Genomic DNA, 13,322 nt, shown 5'->3' with positions numbered 1-13,322 from the left:
ATGCACAATTTTTTGTATCTCGATTCAGCCTGTGTGTATCTGAGTTTCTCAAGGACTTTCTAAATAGACGATATGTAAATATAGACTGAAGTATTTGCTACCCACTTATGATCTAAGTCATACTGTTGCAGTCTGAAATTTAGGACAAATGAAGAAAAGAAAACTGTGTAATATGGATTTTTCCATAAGACTGCTTATTGTTTAAGTGCTTAGTCACCATGATATCAGAACTAATGTAACAGGATTTAAAATTTCCATATGTAATATTTGGAATAATCTACTGAAAAATTCACTAGAAAATAATACATGGTTATCTGGTTCCCACATGTATTCTACTGTATCTCGCACTACTGTTGCAAATAAATGTATTAAAAAAAAAAAAAAAAAAAAAAAAAAAAGGCATCTTGTGGTCATTGGAAATATTTCATGATCCTTAAGATCAGAACTGAAATATGAAATATGAAACCCTGAATCCAACCCATAGAACAAGTCTAAGAGGAGTCTGGAAGTGTGTGCAACAGAGAATGAATGATTTACTGTGGAAAAATACTCATCAGAGAAGAGACCTGCTGATGGAAAAGATATAATATCTTTAAGGAAATGAGCTAAACCAGTTAAAGCAAAAAATCATGCTGGTATGTGGTTTAAACCCAGCTAGCAACGAAGCACCACACAGCCACTTGCTCACCTCCCCCACGCCTAGCCCAGTGGAATGGGGAGGAGGATCAAAACTAAAACTTGTATGTTGAGATAAAAGCAGTTTAATAAAATAAAATCCATATGTTATCAACATTACTCTCATACTATATCCAAAAACACAGCACTGTACCAGCTACTGAGAAGAAATTAACTCCATCTCACCCGAAGCCATGTCTGATCACTGATTTTGCCAAATGTATTAAAAACCCATAGCACTAGTGGAGAGCCAAGGTTTTTAAAAGTGATAGAAATCATACTGGCACTTCAGACCTCTTTCACTAAAAACACAGCTTTTGAGACCAAGCTCCCATGACGATCTTCAGCAATGGAAAACAGATCCTGTACATTTGCATTTCTAGTTGTCTAGTTCTTTGCTTGGAATGCAAAATTTAGCTCCTATGACATTAATGGAGGTAAATTAGGATCCTAAAAATGGCAAATATGAAAGCACATCACCTGGGATAGTTTCTAATCAGCAGGAATGGCTCATGCCTGATATTCACCTCTTGCAGTGCTTCAGCTGTTGCCTTCAGCTTCTTCAAGTTCCAGAGGCACCTCACAAGAGGCTGAGGGAAGTGTGTGTGTTGCATACAATGTAATACACACATAATTTGTACCTTAACTGAAACAGGTTCTCAAGGGAATTTAGGCGCAACAAGGTGCGCCTAAATTTTGGTGTCACAATATTTTGGTGTCACAATCACATGAGGAAGGAGCACAAAACAGGAATATAGGTGTCTGGAGAGTTACAAAGGCAAACACGGGGATGGCGCTATCTGCAGTGTTAAGATGAAGGGTCCTGGGAAGAGCACAGAAGCAACCATGTGGGCAAGGGAGATATTTGTAGTATACCGCTTTTGCAGGGGTAACTGGCACTAAGGAATCACGGGATTCAAACATGGTCCCTGTTGCATGATGATGTGGATGGGACTTTTGGATCTCATCTGAGCCTTTTTTGGATCCCATGGAGAGGCTGAGCTGTGCTGGGTGAGTAATGTCCTTACTCTAGGCTTCAGTGGCGATGCTAACTTCAGCAGCAACATCTACAAACAGCAACTGTGACCCAGTCATCTGCTTAAAAAGAGAACTTAGAGAGTAGATATTTCCAATATCAGCTTCCTTTTAAACCCTCATTTGGCTTTAGACTCCTTTATCAGTTGTAGATTGTAGTGTATTGCAAACGTTATACACTTTTATTTGGATCAGACTGATAACTGTTATCTTGGCTATTAATTTCTTTTGACCTTTCTTGCCTCATTAGAAAAACAATCCTTACAGGTACAAGAATGGTGGCATAATCTGACTAAAAAAGCTATCATAATGTTCTTTGGAAAGGCAATTGGGGCTTGTATTATTTGTCTCTCACCTTGCCACATGGGATGGGGAGAGGCCAAGGTTTTCTGTGGGCGTGCCTGGCAAACAGTTCCCAACAGCTGTTCTCCACTCATGCACAGTGATGAGCCTCCTGTGATGTTTCATCCCTGTTTCCCTTCTGATATGAATCTTCATAAAAACCCCTGGGATTCACAGTATTCCTAGAGGTTCTTGTTAACAGACATATTTATTGGCATGTGCACATATGTGTGCCCACACCTCTGTGTGAAAGGTGCAGGGAGGCACAACGTGGCACAGCCATAGTGTTTACTTCTTCCCTGCAGTGGACAAGAACAGTGGGTAAAGCTGTGGGAGATCAGCTGCCATTTGAGATTGCTGCATGCCCCACTGGGATCCTAATGACTTGGTCATTTATTTCCACTTATTTCTGAGCCATATGTCATCCAGCTTGAAATGGGGCCATCTCCTACTGCCATGGAGCCAATTGCGTTCTGCTGCTCTTCTCCCAAAAGTTCATTTGCCACAAGGTTTTCCTTCCCCACATTTCAAGCAGTCAAAAATTGATTACCATTATTCCACACTACCTTAGTGTTAATTCCTTTTATTCTGTGGGAATTGTTTCATTATTTTAGAAAAGCAAATCTCAGGGCATTGGATAGTCATTCATTTTTCCTCAAAAATTTCCTTTGATAGTTCCTAGTGATATCTCTGCTATTCTGTTCCAGTACTTAATTATTTCCACTTGCATGGTATCTCTGTCTAGCTGCCTAGCTGCCTAGCTGCCTTGTGTTCCTGTATTCAGACAGGAACACATGCATATTTTGTTTTGTTTTGCCTTTCCAGCTGAATGAGCTCATCAGAGCTGGAATGAGATAGTTTAGTCTCTAGATTCCCCTTCTGTGAGCTTCTTCGAGCTGCTACTGTCACTTTGGACTTGGGGCCACTTTTTCTAGCCAGCAGCAGAGTTACCCCAGAGTGTGTGGGGGGTTATTTCATCAGCTTTGATTTGCCAGTGCTGTACGGTACACAGGGTAAATCCTGCCCTTGCTTCCAGAAGAGATGAAGTAGGTTTACACCAGCCAAACCCAGTCTTAGACAACTGCAAACAGTGTCCCAGCAAAGAAGTAATCAGTTTTGAAAAGATGGGATTTGGGCTTGTGGCCAGTCCCTGGGCTCTGATTTGCAAGAAAAACATCAATAGGAAAACTGGAACAATGGCTGATTATCCCTGTAAGTTCTGAACATATGTGCATGAATATCCAGTAAGAAAAAGCTTAATGCTTCATGATTAAAGATGACAGAGCAGGGACAAAATGAACTCTGGAGATCAGGAAGATGTACATAGATGTTGGACTCTGCTGTTGTTTGCCCACAGGTATTGCTCCAGAGAAACAGCTGCACAGCATCTTCTCAGAGCTGAGTCAGACCAGCTGTACAGGGTAGGATGCACACAAACACAAATGTTTCAGACACAAGGCTTTTTTGTTTTTCTCCCTTCTTCCACAGCTGCCTAGCATACTTCAGATTTACTGGAGGCAAACATTGCTAGGGCATGAATGCAGAAGCTTTTCTAGCCTCAAGACTAAAATGTGAGAATAGAGCTTTGTGTCCTCCAACCTTTTAGCTTTGAAAAAGCCCAACAAATACATGGAGGGAGCTTTAACAAAAGAGGTCAAGAAGTCCATCTGGATCCCTCTGCATCCTAGTCATTCCTAGAGCTACCCTTAGAGAAACAATCCATAGTTTAATTTATCATTGTGTAAATAAAACATCCCCCAACTTCTTTTACCACTAGCCTTTCTGAGTTAAAATAAATATGCTTTGGTAGAGCAAATCTGAAGAGCATCTAAGGTTTATATATAGCAGCTATTTCTACTGTGTCTGAGTGGTGGGGAAAAGGTCAAGGTAAAATGATTTTACTATCCCCCCAGTAAGAAAAATTATTCCGTGTGTTTGGGGGGCTTTAGGGGGAGGGGGCAATTTGGTCTTTTTTCTCCTTACAGTTCTGGTTTTTAGGTTGTACACATTTAGCTTTATTTTTTCCTACGGGTTGAATCCTCAAATGCACAGAATTAAGTAGAACGATTCATTTTTTATCTTTTTTTTTTCTTTTTTTCGTCAAAGAGGGTGCTTTAACTTTTCTGGCTGTTTGACTTGTTTGCTCTGCAGGACCTGATGGCACCCTTCATTGTATGGTCTCCTTTTCTCTATATTTCATGCACAGGCAACTGTACCTTCCCTGAATTTAGGACCCTGTGGAAACTGCGAAGGTTTACACTATGAAGTTCCAAACATCTGAATTTGTGATTCAGATTATTCATTTTCATTTCAGAATGCATTTTTCTTAACAAAATACGCAGTTCCTATGAGCTCTCTTTTGTGATGCACTGAATTTTTCTTCTGAATCCAGCTCTTTTTAATCCATTTTCTCAACATTTTGCTAATTATTTAGAATTTACCATTAAATCTACATATTTGAGATAATTGCCTAAATAAAACTTGTTTTTCTTCTATTCCTCTCCATTTGTTTCTCATTTTAAGTGTCTGAGGGGCCAGCAGTTTTTTTGCTAACAGCGTATAAAAATTGTGTAAAGGGAGAAAATCCACATTCAGCCGGTAATATATGGCAGTGCTGGAGTCTTGGGTGATGGAAGGAGCCTGAAAAGTTGTCATTTTACATCCTTGAAAACACAAACTTTAGTTAATAGTGAAACATCTCAGGTTTCAGGGTTAACTGGGGAATGTATAATCCCAACAACATGACGTGAAAACCTAGACACTCATTTCCAGTTTTGTAGTCAGAGGGTGAGAAATACCTAAGCTTTCCAGAGGCCAGAATGAAATTCTATAGCTAAAGCAGGTTTCAAATACTGAGTTCTGTAGTTCTAGGAATGGTCAAAACAAATTTTTACTATTACATTTACGTATGTGTATATATAATTTAATGTTTAAATTTACATAAATATGTGTGTCTATAATGTAATACACATATTTGCAATATGTGTGTAATACACATATTACACTTATTTATATATATGTGTATTACATTATATACATACATATGTATATACTGTAATATACATGTGTGTGTATATGTAAACAATTTTTATACATATAAAACAAATGGCTAATAAGTCTTTAAGTGCTCTATAAGTGTTACCCCACAGATTTAATAGTAAACTTTAACAGGAAAGATAACACAGGCGGCCTGGCTCACATCTTTCTGAATATTGGTATTTGCTCTCTTACAAGTGTTAACATTTCTCCAGCCAACATAAAGTGTTTATGCTGCAGATAAATCTGGAAAGAGGAAGCCTTGTCTGCTCTCATGGTTGTTACACAGACAGCGTTTTCCTTGTGATTTGATTTAACATGCAGCTCTGAATGCTCTCTGTAAGTAACAAATCATTACACCTGAACTGAGTAAATGTAATACATCTTGCTTTTGCCAAAACATGATGGGTTTTTCTCTCCTGCTTTGTACTTTCTTGAATGCAATCCAGGTCCAGAAGTACTGAAAATCGGCTAGTTTGTATCCAGCCATGGCTACAGGTCTTACCAGATCCTTTCCTTCAGAATAGCAACAGAGCCAATACAGATTTTAAATTTTATTTTTATTTTTCCTTTTTCTTTTCCTCCTTCTTTTTCTTTTCCTTTTCTGCTTTCTTTTTCCTTTGCCTTTTCCCTTTCCCTTTTCCTTTTCCCTGTCCTTTTCCCTTTTTCTTTTTCTCTTTTCTTTTTCTTTTTCTTTTTCTTTTTCTTTTTCTTTTTCTTTTTCTTTTTCTTTTTCTTTTTCTTTTCTTTTTCTTTTTCTTTTTCTTTTTTTTTATTTTTATTTTTATTTTTATTTTTATTTTTATTTTTCTTCTTCCTTTTTCCTTTTCCTTTTTCCTTATTATTTTTCTTGTTTTGTTCTTTTCCTTTTCCTTTCTATTTTTCTCTTCCTTTTTCTTTTTCCTTTTTCCCTTTTCCTTTTCCCTTTTCCTTTTCCTTTTTCCTTATTATTTTTCTTGTTTTTTTCTTTTCCTTTTAATTTTTTCTCTTCCTTTTTCTTTTTCTTTTTCCTTTTCCTTTTCTTGTTTCTGTTTTTCTTTTCCTTTTTCCTTTTCCTTTTTCTTTTTCATTTTTCCTTATTATTTTTCTTGGTTTTTTCTCTTCCATTTTATTTTTCTCTTTTTTCTTTTTCTTTTCTTTTTCTTTTTCTTTTTCTTTTTCTTTTTCCTTTCCCTTTTTCCTTTTCTTTTTCCTTTTCTTTTTCCTTTTTTAATTTTTCTTTTTCTTTTTATTTTTCTTTTTCTTTTTCCTTTCCCTTTTTCCTTTTCTTTTTCCTTTTCTTTTTCCTTTTTTTATTTTTCCTTTTTCTTTTTCTTTTTCTTTTTCTTTTTCCTTTCCCCTTTTCCTTTTCTTTTTCCTTTTCTTTTTCCTTTTTTCATTTTTCTTTTTCTTTTTCTTTTTCTTTTTCTTTTTCTTTTTCTTTTTCCTTTTCTTTTTCCTTTTTTCTTTTTCTTTTTATTTTTATTTTTCCTTTTTCTTTTTCCTTTTTCCTTTTCCTTACCCTTTTTCCTTTTCTTTATCCTTTTTCTTTTTTTCCCTTTTCATTTACTTATTCCTTTTTCTTTTCCTTTTCTTTTTCCTTTTTTCATTTTTCTTTTTCCTTTTCCTTTTCTTTTTTCTTTTTTCCTTTTCTTTTCTTTTTTCTTTTTTCCTTTTCTTTTTTCTTTTTCCTTTTTCTTTTTTCCTTTTTCTTTTTCTTTTCCTTTTTTCCTTTTTTCTTTCCTTTTTTCTCTTTCTCTTTCCTTTTTTTTTTCTTTTTACCTTTTCTTTTTTCCTTTTCCTTTTCCTTTTTTCTTTTTTCCTTTTCTTTTTTCTTTTTCCTTTTTCTTTTTTCTTTTTCCTTTTTCCTTTTCCTTTTTTCTTTTTCCTTTTTCTTTTTTATTTTTCCTTTTTCTTTTTCTTTTTTCCTTTTTCTTTTTTCCTTTTTCTTTTTCTTTTTCCTTTTCCTTTTTTTTTTTTTTTTTTTTTTTTTTCTCTGTATATGGATCATTAGTCTGCTTGAAGCACCTCCGGTACTGATAAGACATGGACAAAAATAACCACAGCGATATTTTACATTACTTTTTTTTCAGACCGAAGTTTTCTAGTGAGATTGATGCTTAAGAGGCAGCTGTATAACCCAGGCATGTTGATCTCTGTACGTCAGCTATTTTTCTTCTACGGAGTTACATAGGAACTTAAAGGAAGAGCAGTACCAGGAGTAAAATCCTGGTTGTATATACGTTTACGTTGTGGCTGTGCCTCTCCCATCCCTCCTTGATGGTGGTAGCAGGGCTGTAAAAACCTGTTCAGTCACAAGGGAGAGTTTTTAATTGATAAAACCGAACTCACACTTGCTCACTAGTGCCACCTCTCCTGCATGACCAGGCTGCAGGGGGTTATCTTTATTTACTGAGCTGCTTTAGATCCGCAAATCTGAATTTGGGGTTGAAAGAGAATGTTAATGAGTACCTGGGGACACACAGATGCTGTTAAATAGTAGGAAGGTTAGTTTTGTCTTGGTTTGGCATGTGCTCTTATTTGGTGAGGACAAGACAACCAGATTTGCAATACCATTAGGAAAGTTTTACAATAACTGTTGTGTGAAAACGAAAACACTGCCAGTTGTGCTGCGAGATTCAGAATCAAAACATTCTTTTTAAAAAATCAGACAAGTTTTAAATAAAAAACATTTTGTTTCCCCCCCTTTTTTTTTTTTTAATCTTATTTGATAAACTGTGAGAGCTGGAGACATCAAGATCTGACACTCTAGGGCTTCAGGAACAGCCAGGCTGATTAAATACTTTACAAGTAGCAATGATGCTATACACTTGCTGTAGTCATTTGTTTTTAATGACACTATGCTTCTGTAGCACATGAAGCATGCAAAGTATCTCCACTAGGAATGACTCAGGGATTAAATGCTGTCAGGGGATTAGGTTGGTGATGCCTCTCACAGCAGTGCAGGGGAGCTCAAAAAACCTCTGGATGGGGCTAGATCTGTTGGAAACACAAGTGGTGATCTGCATGGTAGGAGGTGGCTTGGAAGCTGTCTCAGACAATGGTTAACAAAAATTGCCAGAGATGCTGGTGTGCAGCAGTGGTGATGGTGAATTTCTGTGCAGTGGGAGACTGCTAATGTAAATTCAGAGGGACTGTGGGAAAATTGTTTGTGCTAAGAATAAAATTTGTATAAAAATAGATTGTGAAATAAAGAGCATGAAAGTAGACACTTCAAAAGACATTTCACAGCAAGTAATATCTCACATTAATAGTTTCACATGAGGGATTGCACTGTATTTTAGAGATTTTTCTTCAATTTATCATCCTGAGTAGTCTCTCAGAACATTTCTTTATAGCTTCTGTCAAATTCCAGTTGTAAACCAATCTCATAAGGCAAGAAGGAGTCCATGTTGCTAATTAGTATGGCCAACTTGAAGATGAGCTCAAAGTCCTAGATGCAACAATAAATTGCTCTCATCTCTGTTAAGAAATGGGATCTCCTTTTTCTGCTGCTCCTACTCAGTCAAACTAATATATGGAAACAATGCTGTTGTGCTGGGTAGTTAGGTCAGTATTCTGTACAGTGATAGCAAAAATAAGTTTTTCAAATTACAAGATGATGTGCTTTAAGTCTTCATTATCAGAATTGAGATTACCCCACTGGGCTGTGCTCCACAAAGCAGCCAATCTTCTTGGAAAGAAGCAAACATCTTTAATCTTGATGTCAGGGCTCTGGAGCCAAAGTTCTCCAAGTCCTTTTCTCTGTCATTGCCACAGACAAAGGCTGTGGGATCTTGAGAAGAAATTGTCAACACACTTGTTTTCAGCCACTCGTTTTCTCACAAGCATAGGTGCAGTCTACCAGACACTTTGTTCTGGATTAGCTATCTCCCACAAAACTTGGGAAAGAGCAAATGAGTTCTCCTCAGTGGAAAGCAACTTTGGTCAAGCAGTCTATGACAATTATTTATATCAAACTGACAGAGTTTTCAGTGATGCATTTGAAGACCATTCATGTGGTCAGTCCTAGGGGCTTTGTTCAGGAGGTAGTAAAGGGACAACATGCCAGTGACACCCCATAATCCTTAGACTAATTTTTGAGAGGATGTCTGACCATTTCAATGCTTAGCTGGAGCTGGAGAGAAAACCAACATGTGCCAACAGCAGGCAATCTCTGCAAGCAGCAGGAGTTATCCAAGTGGTTTAAGGGGACTGTGATATAGAAAAGTGGTGCTATAGTACTTGAAAGTAGGCAGTTTCATCTTCTTGACAGCAACCAGGCTGACGACAATATACAGGAGCTGTGGCATTTCCAGCAAACAGAGATGTGGCCTAACAGCCTAATCAATGCATTTAGGAAGGCTGTGAGTTTTGCTCTTTGACCTAGATGTTCATCACTTTTTATTACTTACAATTCTGTACCAGCAGATCAGATTATCATCATTAGGCGTTACCGCAGCTTGATAACCCAGAGGTCAAGGTTTCACTCTGCCAGAAAGTGTGGAAGTATAACAAGGTATGATCTCTGTCACAGAAGCCTCTAGTGGGCTATTGGCTAGAAAGGTGATAAAACAAACAGCCCTGGGGAGTGGAGGCAACTGAAACAGTGCAGAGGCAGCAGGATAACAAGGATCACATCAAACCAGGTGTTGTCTTTTATCCTTATGCCAAATACCATTAGAATACGAAAGTAATTTATCCTTAATCTCTGCCCTGTACATTTATCCAAGTAACTTAGTAAGGGAAAAAATGTTGAGTATGTCCAAAGTACCTCTCTATCAGAGAGATTTTTTTTTCCCACCATTTATGTATTAATACTTTTCCACCCTACCTACAAAAGGACTTTACTGCTCTTGTTCTGAAAGGAGTAGATTTTTTCATAGCCTGTGCTTATTTCAATTTTGCTAAACCCTCTTCTATTAAGTAACACTGTTTCCCTCTGTCCAGTAAGTTTGTGGACTTGAAATCTTGGGGAGTTCTTTTTAATATGATTTTAACCAAAGAACACCTGCTGTTCTTGATGTACCTGTTGACTCTTTGAGCCCACTGATCACTTTTATTTTTGTGTGCCTTCCTGATACTTGTAGTGTCAGAACTGTTTTAGCTATGTAAAGACTGAGGCTCGTTGCAAAAAATGCTGCTGGCAGGGTTTTAGGTTCTCATATAGTCAGTGATCTGCATCTCTTCAGTCCAAGATGGGATGCCTTTGTATGTACCTGCTCTCTTCTGCTTCCTTACACTCTCCAAAAAAGTGTTGTGTGCTTCCTGGATATAATACACTTAGCAAGAAAAATTACAAATTTACCAAAACTGGCAAAGAATACTAACTTTAAGCATGACAGTTCTACAAGCTTTGAAAATTTCCCTTAAAAGCAGCACAAGACAGGCTGCAAGGATGAAAGGCAAGGTGGGGACAGAGAAGCCAGCAGACAATCAGACCCTTGGGAAACATAATAGAAAGCCTCCTGCACTTTCTTCAGTTCAAATACTGTACAGTCTCAGAGGGGAAGCAACTGCCACTTCTCATTCCTATGAGAGGTCTGCTGGACTGTGTGGAAACTACAGCTGCAGTGTGCCCTCTTATGGCAACACCAGTTGCTTTCTCTGTTTCACACAAAGGTGTTACGGGGGGAGGCAGGGGGTGCTTTGATATATTTGTTCTTCTCTTTTTATTTTCTCTGAGAAGAGATAAGTGAGAAGCAAGTGTTAACTCTGTATGCTGCAGCATGCCTGGAAAAACAGGCTTGAAGCTTTTTGTCCCTAGCACCAAGCAGTGCCTCATCTGCCAAAGAAGATGAACTAGTGAACAAAACTAAAAGAGGGGCTAAATATCACCATTTGCTGATAAGACATGACTTTCATGCCGAGGTATAAGTGAAGTGAAAACAGATTGGTGGTTAAAGGCACTGTATTTAATAGATAGCATCTAATTAGTTGGCATAATGTTTCTGTGCTGGCTCCACTGCAGGTTCTGCATGTTCGTCTGCAGTGTTACTGCATTTCGAGTTGGGGAATACATGGGGTCCAACCAGCCAGGCTCACAAACTGCAGGCTGAGATGCAGATTGAAATGCAGAGCTCTGGGCAGGAGCCTGAGAAGAGAGGCCATGGACTGCCAGCCTTTGGGATAACAGAGGGCATGATGGTGAGTGACAACACACAGGTGAATGGACAGGGAGAACACAGGAGAGCTGGGAATTGTGGCCTTTTGGGTAACAAGGGAGATGGAAAACAGTGAGCCAGCAAGGTGGATGGACGCAGAGAGGGGGCAGGAGCTGAAGACTCGGGAGGAAGAGGAGATTGCTGGAGACTGTGAGGGCATAAAAGCCCAGGGGGGCCTTGGTTGAAGATGCTCCTCAGAGGCACCAGCTCGGGCTGTTTCTATGTTACTGCTCTGTGAAAAAATGGGTTTATGGAATGAGACATCTGAGACTTTGTCATGGGAAACCTGGGGTTGAACCAGTGAGGAAACCTGGTCTGTGTGAGTGGGGTGTGTGAGGAGTCAAGTGGGGACCTGTTTGGTCGCTGGAGCCAAGATAGTCGCATGAATGAGAAGCTTCCTTAACATGAAGATGACTAACGTATTGTCATTATTTTGCAAATATTCTATTACAGACCTCCTCTGAAGATTGTCTTCCCATAGCTTCTTCTGCCTCTGCTTCTGATTCCTTGTTCTCCTTTGGTGTTTTCCCCTTGTTACTTCTCAACACCACCAGCACAAGCATCTTGGAGCCGCCCCCTTCCAGTACAGCATCCCACAGCTCCATCCCCAGGAGGAGTCTCCTCCTCTGCTCACTGAAGATGCTTCCAGTCTCCTGGCATTTTTCAACCCACAAAATCATAGCTGGAATACTCTAGGACTCATACAGCTCATCCTTTCACATCTTTTTTATCAGAAGATCCACATCAGTTTTGCTTACTTGATATTGCCCCTCTGCTCACTGAATGTTTAAAAGTACAGAGAAATCCCTAAGAGCTCCTAAGAGCTCCAGCAAAGAGTTGCAATTAGCAATAATGACTTTTACTGCAGCAACTTGGCACTGTCAAAAAAGAAAAGAGCAAGGGGCAAACTCTATCTTTCCCCAATGTACTCCGACCACATTTCCAGTTGCAAAGCTCACCCAACCTCATGTGTGTGAGGAAAAAAATTTATTTGCCTGCCAGGCTCCTGGTCTCTCCATCAAAATAAAACCTGGCACCACACGACGGTACATGCAATTCCTCGCCAACGACACTGCATGCTCCAAGCAAAGGCTATTCCTGGGATGACCTGTAGTCCTGGGGTGCAGGTCACAGTTGTGCCCACAAGCCATGCATGCACACCCTGGTATTTCTGACTGCAGTGTGTTTGTGTTTCTACTTTCCCTCTGGCTCTTTGCCTTTTACATTTGCTTCAGAATGCCTATCCACCTTAACATTAAAAAAAAAAAAAAAAAGAAAATAGTCTAAATACATTTTCTGTTGAACAGACAGCTTCTGCTGCAGTTAATCTTCCTAAAACCCATCCTTCATGTTAATAATATAGTAATCAGGCAGTTCCAATAACTCTGAAAATTTACACTGAGATCGATGATATTTTCTACAAAAAGGTGAAGTGATCTTGAGAAAATAGAAATCAACCTGCCAGCTCACTCTGGATTTCAACTGAATCAAACCCCACTGGAATCGTGCTAAAAAGCCATGATAAATCCATCCAAAATGTGAATATTATTTTGGTCCTGCTTGCCTTAGAAATAAAAAGTGTAAGGTGATGCTGTCTAGACTTACACCACTTCTGCTCAGCCCTTGGGAACACAGTTCAGTGACCCTTAAATGTTCCTTTTGTACTTTCTGTTTGACAATTTGACAGGAATTTTGTAATTAAGTCACCTTCTGTCACCAAGTTACAGTTTTCTATGTCAGAAGAAATGCTTTTTCTGGTAGACAAGGAGTGAGGATGCCAGAATATTGCCCTTCTTATTAACCTGCACAGAAGCAGTTGAGGGCCTCGCTGTTTAACATAATTCCCTGACTGTGTTTTTTCATTCTTCAAGCCTTGCATTTATTTTACTCTTTACAGCAAGGTTTGTGCTGTCAAGAAGACTGCTAGTAGGGAAGCTCTAGGAGAAACAGAAAGGCTTCTGTGCCTATGAGGTGTTTGTTCACATCCCCCCAGCTTAATACAGAGCCAAAAAATTCTACTTCATTTAATTAGGAGCATAGACCAGCAAAGGATCTCATAGGCTACAGAGCCCCTCTACTGTCTCTCATAGC

This window comes from Sylvia atricapilla, chromosome 1 (assembly GCF_009819655.1).
Source record: "Sylvia atricapilla isolate bSylAtr1 chromosome 1, bSylAtr1.pri, whole genome shotgun sequence".
NCBI lineage: Eukaryota > Metazoa > Chordata > Aves > Passeriformes > Sylviidae > Sylvia > Sylvia atricapilla.
Note: the sequence above shows the minus strand (reverse complement) of the source record.